The sequence below is a fragment of the Mastomys coucha genome, unplaced genomic scaffold (genome assembly GCF_008632895.1).
Source record: "Mastomys coucha isolate ucsf_1 unplaced genomic scaffold, UCSF_Mcou_1 pScaffold9, whole genome shotgun sequence".
Taxonomy (NCBI): Eukaryota; Metazoa; Chordata; class Mammalia; order Rodentia; family Muridae; genus Mastomys; species Mastomys coucha.
In genome coordinates, this window is record NW_022196915.1 from 84,753,604 (window position 1) to 84,765,502 (window position 11,899).

Sequence of the window (11,899 nt, forward strand, 5' to 3'; positions counted from 1 at the left end):
CCTATTCCATTGCTCCGATATAGATGATTCTCCAGCCTTTGAGACCAATTTTGCTCAGATTTTCTCCTCCTTTGTCCCTTAGAAGTTCTCTCTCTGCCCCTTCTCCATGCCACCCCCTATTTTTTTTTTTTTTTTTTAAGGCAAGATCTCATTATGTAGCTCTGGTTGGCCTGGAATTTGCTAGGTAGATGAGGCTAGCCTCAAACTGGCAGATACACCTGCTGGGATTAAAGGTGCGTGCCACCGGCCTGCCTCAGTCTCTTTGGTTCTCTATCAGGATGGTGGTCTGACTTGTTCTCCATCCAGGGTCTCCGAAGCTTCCTTAATGTAAGCCACACCACTGATGGGAGACAAACCTACTGTCGGAAAAGGTCACCGACTGTCCCAAGCCCGCGTCTGCACCTGCACCCAATGGAAGGTGTTTTCCCCTGGTGTAATTACATAAAGCTTAATGATGGGTAAACGTCAATGTTAAAAGAGATTTAATTTGGCTAAACATTACACAGCATGTCTACTTAATCGGAGGGGTTTATCTGATCTCTCTGTTTTCGCTTTCTTTTCCTTGTGCTAGAAAATTTCCAAGAACAGGTAGTTATGCTCTCACCTGCTGACTTCCTTGTTCTGGGCCCATAGAACATAGTGAGACCTGCATTCTTGCCATACTTTGCTAACTTCCACTTCAGGGGAAACCAAGAGGAACCAGATGCATGCAAATATAAAACCAAACCAGACATTCACGGGCTGACTTCACACCTGCCCTCTCCCTGCAAGGAACCGTCTAGGTTTTGGTGTATTCTTCCTCAGCACGTAGCAGAGGGCTCATTACAGCTCTTCGTTTTTGAGAGCTTCTTCCCAGAGGACAACCAGTCTAACGTGTCTCTTTCCCCCTCGGACCTCTCAGGCCTGTGGGAATCTATTTATGATTTTTGAAACATACATGGCACACACCCATAGCAGACGTTAATGTCTTTAAATCCTCTCAAAGAGTATGACATGGTCAGCAGAGAATGAGTCAGCATTTCTAGACTCCCAGGATGATTTCTAGTTTGTACGACTGAATCTCACTTCTCACTTCTTCACGCTGACTTGGTGGCAGCCGACATCTTGTGTTCTGTTTCTGCGTCTTTACAGTTTTTATCTACCGGCAGGCTCATCATGCTGCCCCATAAACACCAGAGAACCGGCTTGGAGGAAAGAAAATTGTTTTGTGGATATCATTATTTTGTGTGATGATGAATGAATTCTCTTAAGAGACTACGTTCCCGATTGGGAACAACAGTTACATTCATTTTACGCTTTTTGCTTGTTGCCTATTTTCTCTATTCAAAAAAGAAGCCTCTCTCCAGGAGCCCATCTGTTGTTACGTTTCACGGGAATTATATGCACTAGAAAATACAGCTAACCACATTTCCCCCACCTTTGGACTGATACCAGTCATAAAACCCCATCTTGTATAGACAATCTGTTAAAATAAGTTACTAACCAACCCGAACGGGTGCAAAGGTCACTGTGGGTCTGAGTAGGCTCCTGTTTTGCTGTGGTTATAAGCAAAGCCAGAGTGGCTGGACTGGTGTTTTATAGTCCATGCTTTACCTTATATGACTGTGTGATCGCTGCTGGCCGAGAGACGTGCTCCACATGTGTGAGCACTTGTCACGTTCTCATTTTGCTGAGAACCTCAGAGTTTGCAGACAGGTTGCTTCACCTCATCTTAAACACTTCCTCTAAGAGGTGGAAAATGCCCACACAAGGAGGAAAACTGCACCCTAGAAAAAGCCAGAAAGTGCCGGGCAGTGGTGGCGCACGCCTTTAAACCCTGCACTTGGAAGGCAAAGGCAGGTGGATTTCTGAGTTTGAGGCCAGCCTGGTCTACAGAGTTTGTTCTAGGACAGTCAGGGCTACACAGAGAAACCCTGTCTTGAAAACAAACAAAACAAAACAAAAAAACCCGACAACAACAAAAAGAAAGTAATCTTCTTCCAACAAACCCAATAGATGTAAATCAAATCAACCCTGAGATTCCGCCCCACACCAGTCAGAATGGCTAAAATAAAAAACTCAGGTGACAGCAGATGCTGGCAAGGATGTGGAGAAAGAGGAACACTCCTTCATTGCTGATGGGATTGCAAGCTGGTACAATCACTCTGGAAATCAGTTTGGCAGTTCCTCAGGAAATTGGACATAGTACTACCTGAGGACCCAGAAATACCACCCCTGGGCATATACCCAGAAGATGCTCCAACATGTAATAAGGACACATGCTCCACCATGTTCATAGCAGCCTTATTTATAATAGCCAGAACCTGGAAACAACCCAGATGTCCCTCAACAGAGGAATGGATACAGAAAATGTGGTACATTTACACAATGGAGTACTACTCAGCTATTAAAAACAATGAATTTATGAAATTCTTAGGCAAAGGGATGGAACTAGAAAATATTATCCTGAGTGAGGTAACTCAATCACAAAAGAACACACATGGTATGCATTTACTGATAATTGGATATTAGCCCAGAAGCTCGGAATACCCAAGATACAATTCACAGACCTCAAGAAACTCAAGAAGAAGGAAGATCAAAGTGTTGATACTTCGGTCCTTCTTAGAAGGGGGAATAAAATACCCATGGGAGGAGTTATAGAGACAAAGTGTGGAACAGAGATGGAAGGAAAGGCCATCCAGAGACTGCCCCACCTGGGAATCCTTCCCATATACAGTCACCAAACCCAGATACTATTGTGGATGCTAACAAGTGCTTGCTGACAGGAGCCTGATATAGCTGTTTCCTGAGAGGCTTTTCCAGTGCCTGACAAAGACAGAGGTGGATGGTCTCAGTCCACCATTGGACTGAGCACAGGATCCCCAATGGAGGAACAAGAGAAAGGATCCAAGGAGCTGAAGGGGTTTGCATCCCCATAGGAGGACCAACAATATGAACCAACCAGTACCCTCAGACTCCCAGGGACTAAACCACCAACCAAAGAGTACACATATAGGGACCCATGGCTCCAGCCACATATGTAGCAGAGGATGGCCTAGTCTGTCATCAATGGGAGGAGAGGCCCTTGGTCCTGGGAAGGCTCTATGCCCAAATGTAGGGGAATGCCAGGGTCACGAAGCAGGAGGAGGTTGGTGAGCAGGGGGAGGGGAGAGGGGATAGGGGGTTTTCAGAGGGGAAAGGAGGAAAGGGGAGAACATTTGAAATGCAAATAAAGAAAATATCTAATAAAAAATTTTTTTAAAAGTTTAAATCACACACACACAACAACAAAAACAAACAACCCCCCCCCCCCAAACATCCTCTCGCCCAAGATGAGACTAGATAATGCAGGAAAGAGAAGACAAGGTGAGATGGGAAAGGGTGTAAAGCAAGCTCAAAGAAACTGGGTTTCTGGAGAATCCGAGAAAATGTTATTCAACGACAGGAAAGGCATGCGTGTTGAAAGGCAGAGTGCACGAGGGAAGTGTCTCTCTCTTCTGTCATTTTCTGAGCACCATTCACAAGCCATGCCTGTTGTGATGTTCTTCACAGACATCCTGTTTAACCCTTGGTGAGTTTTGGTGAAACAAGAAGACCTAGGCATGAGCAGTGCCTATGACTCGCTCAAGATCAAACAGGAAGGAATTAGCTGATGTAGAATTCTAGTTGAGTGACATTTGACTATTAGGACAGCTTGTGCCTGAAGTCATCTTTTCTATCCCTGCTCCCTCAAGTGTTATGTCATAACGACAGGCAACTAGGGGCACCTGCTTGGATTTAGCTTGCGTTTTCAGTGAGAAGGTGAGAGCGCTGAAAACTTCGAGGTTCTCTTGTGGACACAGTCATGCCAAAGAGCTGCTGTTCTTATCTAGGTAGAGAATGTCTGAATGCTTCTCTGGCTTCTTTCTGATGCTGAGCAAAGGTGACTCATCACTTTTGTTAAGGTCAGAGCTGATTTCTTCCCATTTACAGAAACATGCATTATTCATTCTCATAGTCTACTCTTTACTTTAAAAAAAAATGTGCTTTTTTTTTTCCTTTTAATTACATCTTGTGTGTGTAGGTGGGCTTGTCACTGCACACACATGGAAGTCAGAGTGGCTTCTCTCCTTCCATCATGTGGGTCCTGGGGGTTGAACTCAGGTCCTCTGGCTTAACAGCAAGCATCTTTGCTGCTGAGCCATCTTACAAGGCTCTTATCTACTCCACTGAGAAGAATCCACAGTCTTGCCTCTATCTGAAATAAGACTTCATTCACACTTCTCCACCTGGCAGTAGGTGTTCCTTTTCTCCTTCTATCTTAAACATGAAGCCAAAGGCTTCTTTCAGAACTTGACATGTGAAATTGCTTTAGCCGACTCCGGGCGTTTCTTTGTCGACATTCTTGTATTTCTAACACTATTTTGTCTGAGATGTAGTATCACTTTCCTGGAGTCATTTGGGCTATAGGACTCTGTACTTTCTCAGTCGAGTATGATAAAAAAAATAAATCATCATTTTCTAATTAGAAATTGGTAGCAGGTGACTAGGGGAGACAGCTCGTTTGGCAAGGTGTTCGCTTCACACGTGTGAGGGCCTGAGTCCGGCATGAGCTGCCCTTCTCTTTATCCTCAGTGATAATGAGATGGAAAGCAGATAGAGGGGGGTCCCTAGGAACTTAGGACGTGGCCTATGTGACAGAGTTCTGTCTCCTGATGACTGACATCCAAGGCGGTCACGTGACTCCATCTTATGTGCTCCCTTCTCCCTAGAAACACTTGTAGATGAATGTACTAGCTCCTCTCCCCATACAAATTGTACCTGTAGGAGCATATAGTTTAGCTGGGGATCATGAGAAGCCATCTGTTCCTAGGTATTAAATAAACATGGAGGGACAGGATGACTGCAAACAGGAGTGTGTTTTGGTGGGGGTGGGGCAGCCCCACAACATGGAAGAGCTGGAGTGAGCGGATTAATCTACAGTTGAACTAGATCTTGACGGAATCAGGTGAATTTGGTTAGGTAAAAGCAGGGTGAGGAAGAAATTACAGTACGTCAAATAAAATATAAGGGGGGGGAGTGGAGTCAGAAAACAGAACCGAAGCACTTGCCTGTGGAAGGAACATCAGGGGACACTGGGAAAGATGAATGTTTGCTGCGCAGTTATTGGCTCAGACTCTTGCTTTCCACTGAAGGAGTATTTTTGGGGGCTTGATTGGTAAGAAAAATGGATCCTGGGAAGACCACCAGCTGTCTACCAGCCAGCTATGAGAGGAGACACATTTCCTTTCTCTAACGCTTGCTTCCCATGTCTTAATGAATGAGAGGCATGAACCATGCCCCCTTGCTGAGGATAAAGGAGGCAAACGAAGTTGTGTATTCTAGAAAGGTAAAATGGATAAAATGCAGATGTTTTAGAACAAGTGTCTCAAGGTAAGAAAGTACTGCCAGTTTGCACTGAGTATTTCCTTATAGTAGGTATAAGGACTGTCCTGTACAATGGAAGGTGAATTATAACATCCCTGAGTACCTACTGTGTGTTAGGAGCATCCCCCACCTCCCTGAAACTGCCGCCAATTGGGAAAACCAAAATTGTCTCCAGATTTTCCCAACAGTCCCCTGAGTGATGGGGCAATATCGTCTGCAGCTGAGCCCCACAGCTTCAGAGCAGCTAGACCTACTACCAGTCACGGTCACTCTTCCTGGAAACTTGTTCAGTCAGGGTCAAAATTTACGACCCGAGAAAAGGTGTGGGACTTGAGAAAGAACACAGATATGCCTTTCTTTGAATCTTCTCCCTAAGGCCTGCTTCCCCAAATGTAGAAAATGGTTGATAAATGTTGAAGACATGGGATTTTTTTTCCCCCTTAGCGTCTCAGTCTCCTTCTTGTCCTCAGAGAAGACCTCATATGGAGCAGTGGCTATTTGCTTGTAGCTCTATGCTCTCGCTGGCTTATTGTGTTCTATTTGAGAGTCACTTGAATATCGCAGAGGTAACCAAGGATACCGGGATGATCACATGAGCAGACATATGGGGAAAGAATAGAGCAGCTAATGTCACAAGAGAGCAGGGTTTGGAAGAGTGCATAGAGAAAGGGAGGCCAGAGCCTCCCTCGTACTGGATGTTATCTATAGCATCCATCCTGGCTGAGTATTATGCTAACAGTATCTCTTGTCTTTGAGAGTTGTATTTTGCCCTAGCCAGGAGCAGGATTATTTCCCTCTGTCTAGGAGGCAGGTCAAGGTGGCTGAGTCCTGATTCAGAGAAACTCTGCCTTGGTTTTAACTCATTCATTTCATTTGGGATAGGGTCTCCCTTTGTATCCTCAACCTTGAAGCCCTCCTGCTTCGAGTTCTCCAGTGCTGGGATTACAAGCACTCGCCCCTGTATCACACTGAACTCTTGGTTCTTCAGTGAAGGCCTTGGCTAGTGGGGAGTGATGGTTAGCATGGGGCTGAGAGCTTTGGGTGGCAAGGGTGTAGGTGACCATCCTCCCTCTGCCCGTATGAAGACAAAGTAAAAGATAAAATCAAGGGGCCTTAATCTTTCTCTCTCGGGGCTCTTTTGTTTCCCTTGTCTTTTGAATTTTTTCCTTTGTATTTAACATATTCCCTATGGTTAATGATGAGACTTAAATTCTAGCCTGAGGATTTGAGGGAAGTCCTTCTTGAAAGCGTTTATGGAAAAGGTCTCGAATGCAGTGTCCTCTGCGGCAGGCAGCTCTCACTGAGTCGTCTGGGGCAAGCCAGGGCAAGCTCTCCCCTTCCCTATGTTGGGATAGTCCACCAGCATCTTCTACCTCTCAGACTCAAGAGCTGAAATCTCCACGCAGCTATCAGCCACATCTCAGACATGGCATTTCAAAACGAGCGATGGCTCCCCTCCCTCCAGACCCATTTCTGTACCTTTCCCTATTTCCTGAAAAGGCAGTCTCCCTCTTCCGAAGGGTAAAGTCAAACCCGACCTCGCCCCCCACCCCGTCCTTGACTCCATTCCTTCTCCCTCACCTTGTCACCTCACCCTAACCAGCCAAACTTACTTTAAAAATATTTTTAGAATTTAAGTATTCTCCACCAGTTGTGGTTCTACCATGTGGGTCTGAGTTACCAACCCCCTCCAACAAACAAACAAACAGACAGACAGACAGACAAAAACAAAAAACCCCAAACAAAACAAACAAAAAAACAAAAGAAAAAACAAAAACAACCCCCAACCTTACATAGAGTTGCACGATAATACTTGGAAGTGGTAACTTAGGTCTTGCTACTCCTTTTCTCGAAACTTCCCCAAATCCTTACCCCAAAGTAAAGACCAACTTCCTTCTGCCTGCTCCTGCCTTCCATCCTGACCTCCTGCTACTCTCTGTCACCACCCAACCCTCTGCTTGCTCCTTTGTGCAAGAGCCAGTTCTGCTTACTCTTGATGACTGGATGGCTTTCTCCGGATAGCTTTGGGATTTTACGAGCTCCATCGAGTCTTTCCTGAAATATAACAATCACCCCACGTTAACCCTATCTCGACGATGCTACTTTAATCTGTAGTTTCTGCACTTAAAATTTTTTCCTTTAATAATTTTAAAAATGCTACACATTAACTTCCACTACTGTTTAGTTTGTTTATTTACTATGTCTGTCTTCTGTGTTGCTTCCTAACCTGGAAACCTCTCAAGGACCGGGATGGTTGCTTATCTAAAACTCCTCAGTGTGTTTTGTACAGTGTATGCTCATGGGTATGTGTGGTTGAATCCATGAGCATGTGTGTATTCATTTCTTTTTATCCAGTCTGTCTTGCCCAGAAATGGTAAATAGAAGGTTCTGCATTATAGTGATTAGTACCAGATTATATCTCAAAGTGTGACTATGAAATTCAAACCCATACGATTTCCTTTGCCTTTATGCCAACTTCATAAGATTACTATGTGAATTAAGGTGATAATGCAATTATAGAACCCTAGCTCCAAGGCTAAAAGTGTGTTATAGTTTTATGTGCCTCTTCTCTCTTGTAATCTACTCAGTGACCAGGGCAAAGTAAAGAAGCAAAGGAAGCATTTTTGATAGTAAACGCATGATTGAATGGATGAATTTTAATTTGATTAACCCAACTGCCTTACATTTTTAGCCCAATGTGTTTTATTTAGATTACAATTTTATCCTATTTTTTAAACATTGCATGTATATGTGTATGTCTCTGTGTGGGTATGTGCATGTCCATACAATGTCCGTTGAGGCCAGGAGAGGGCATCAGATGCCTGGAGCTGGCCTTGTGAGCTCCCAGGAGTGCCGGGAACCAAGCTCAGGCCCTCAGGGAGAACAATAAACACTTTTAACCGCCAGCCATCTCTCCGGCCCTCTACTGTGTTTATTTCTTTGTAAACATTTTATTCACTAGGTTCCAATCGCCACCTTTCTTCCTTCTAAAAAAAAAAAAAAACGGATTTCTAAGCTGAGGACAACGTGACAGGGTTCATCTAAGAGTTCACAGACTCTCTGTTTTCATTTTATTATCTGCTTATTGAAATCATGTTAGAATGAGATGATATTCCATTACACTTCTAATCTAGGAATATGGAGAAAGGTCAGAGTCATTTATTAGTTTCTCAGAGGTTCTTAACATAGCACATTGCTACAGGGTACAGTGGGCATAAGCATATAACAATGGCTACAAAGGTGATGTGGCTTTTTAACGGCTTCTACCTTATATTGTTATATACACTATTTAAGGCTTTCTAATGTGCCTGACTTCAAGTGTACCCTTTCTATCATACTGATTTATTTTACCTTTTGTGTTTGTATTTGTATGCTAGCCACATAAATATATTTAATTTTAAGGCTTATTTAGCATTTTAAAAATCATGTGCTGGGCGGTGGTGGTGCACACCTTTAATCCCAGCACTTGGGAGGCAGAGGCAGGTGGATTTCTGAGTTCAAGGCCAGCCTGGTCTACAGAATAAGTTCCAGGACAGCCAAGGCTACACAGAGAAACCCTGTCTCGAAAAAACAAAACAAAACAGAACAAACAAAAAAAATCATGTGTATATTGTGTGTGTCTGTGTGCCTGTGAGTTCAGGAGCTATCAGAGGTCAGCAGTATTACAGGCAGTTGTGAGCCACTAATGTGTGTGCTGGGAACTGAACTTGCGTCCTCTGGAAGAGTAGTGCATGCTCTTAACTTCTAAGCCATCTTTATAGCTCATCATACATACGTTTGAAATACTCACTTCCGAGGCCTCTTTATAGCAAGTGTAGCAAACTCTCCGAGGTAAGTCTCACGGGTTTAAAAACCATAGAGACAAGAGCTCAGAAGAAAGCCCTCGGTTGTTTTGACTTACTTCTACCTGTCAGTGAAGGATAATCTGACTTCTAATTTCACCACATGACTGACTTCATGAAACCGGTGCTTCCTTGGTCCACAGCCTGCTTCTGACTCTGCCCCTTCAGACTCTGCTGCTCCACATCTGCAGCCATCTACACCACTGCCTCTCTTCTTCAAACGGCCTCTGAGCTGAGAATTTTGACAGCAGTCATCTTCTTGCTTCCCTGGCTGTGCTAGCGTTGGCACCAGCGTTTTATTATTCTAAGATGTGTTTTTGGCTCCATTCTTGCTTTGTGTTCTTTTGCCAGAAGCTAAGTTCACGCTTCACCTATATTTCTGTGGCTCCAAGATCAACATAGACTGTTTTATATTGAGCTCCTGGTTTCTGATCCGTATTTCCAACAGCATCCAGCCATAGATCAGGGCGCCATCTTTGAGTGCCCCTGTCCTGACCTCTCCTTTCTAAAGCACCCATCTTCACTGGCTGCATCTTCTAAGATATTAGGTCTCCAGTGTTTAGAACAGCTAATAGTTTTTGGTTGTCTTTCCGTCCAAGGGGACATTTGAACACCTCGGAAGGGATGATGATGGAAAAGTTTTGGCAGAAACTAACTAAAGGGCAGTACCTAATAGATTAGACTTGAGTTTCACATCAATCCTCCTCCTGCCTCAGCTTTCTTTAGTCTAGGATTGCATGTGTACACTATTATGATTGGCCAATGGACATTGAGCAGAATGTTTTTTATTATAATTGAACCCTAAGATGTGAACACATGCAGGCCTTCCATTGGTTTTTTATGTATGTTTGTGTAAACCTTTTCTGAACTTTGGGACACAGCTCTCCCACCTCGGGGCTCAGGCAGGAGGAAGAGATGGGTCAGAAAGAGAACAGCTAGACAAGTGTCACTCTAATGAGGAAGAAGTCAGGTAGCTTTGTTGGGTTTTGCTTTGTGCTACTACAAGGTAAATGTAAGAGACTCAGTCTAACACCAAAGTGCTTGATAATTTGATAAATGAGCCAGACTTCATTGCGTGTGATAAGGTGGTCTTCTTTCGCTTCCTCCCTGTCTCTCTCCTCCTCTTCCTCATTATCTTTTTCTGTGCTGAGGGGTTCACCCAGAACCAAGGGGATGCCAGACAAGCTCTTGACCACTGTATCCCAAGTACCATCTGATAACTTCTGCTGTTGTCTAAAATATAGTCCAGCCCAGAATTCTCCTACGTTACACATTTTGTAGAAGTGGCTGCAGTTCTCAGGGTACTGTTTTGGGTCACTTAATTTTGAGTGATTTAATATAGGGAGAATGCAGTCTCTCCCCAAACTCATGCACCACTGAGGAAAGAGTCCTCCACATCAGTTTGTTATTCACTGCGTAAGGATATTCTGATACTTTTTGGGCATATACAAAATGAGAGAGGGGGGGGAGAGGGAGAGAGGGAGAAATGGAGAGAGGGAGAGAGAGAGAGAGAAAGAGAGAGAGAAAGAGAGAGAGAGGGAATGAATTATCTCCTTTTCCACTAGTAGGGTTAGCTTTTATTTATTTATTTATTTATTTATTTATTTATTTATTTATTTATTTTTTATTTATTTATTTTTTTTGAGACAGGGTTTCCCTGTGTAGCCCTGGCTGTCCTGGAGCTCACTTTGTAGACCAAGCTGGCCTTGAACTCAGAAATCCGCCTGCCTCTTCCTCCCGAGTGCTGGGATTAAAGACGTGTGCCACCACCGCCCAGAAGGGTTAGCTTTTATATCTTCACTTTGTGGCGTTGTATTGAACAACCATAGGCTGGCTCCTTGGTGCTTTGTTACCCAATAGCAGTAAATAGATGCCTGTCTGGTAGCAGGAAGTAGCCACTTGAGCCAAAGCAGACCCTCAAGCACTAGGCAGTTTGCTTATTCTGTTCTTAAGTATGGCCCATCCCAGTCTCCACAGATCTCGCCCCTCTAGAAATCCCAAACCAAAAGCACACATGCTTTAAGTCTCCTCATGACGTTGGGAAGTGCCTTCACAGCATGGAAAGCATGGATAATCCAGCTCCAGGCAGCACACAGGTTGGAGGGTATGTGTGTAGGAAGTTGTCTTAAGTCCTTCTGGAGTGAGGTAAGCAGGCAGGAATTAGCCAAAGAGAGGGAACTGTGAAACCTCTATTTAAGGTTTAAACCATGCATCTACTGTGATGCCCAACTATGGGTTAGTTTATGGACTTGGGCCAATAGTTAGTTGAATATGTTTTTTTTTTTTTTTATAGTAGAAACTAGATCCCTCCAACGATAGGAAGGTCCTATGTTTTATTCACTTAAGCAAATGTATATGAAAGAATGTTCTTGAAGGATGCTATTATACAAGGAATAATAAGTATGAATATATTTAATAAAGTCCAGATATGCATTATACTTCAAGATAGACTTGAGAGCCTTTTGCATCGTCTACAGTGGTCTCAGTGCAGCCTACATGCATATAGACAGCATGAAACACATTTTCATTCTGGGGCCTAATCTGGAGGGTTTTCTACCTGCCAGGTGCTGATTTTGTTTCTTTGTATCTGAACTTAAGACAAACAAGCAAACAAAGAAGCAGCCCTACCTACTTCATTTATTGCACCCATGATATAGATCATCATGTCTGCC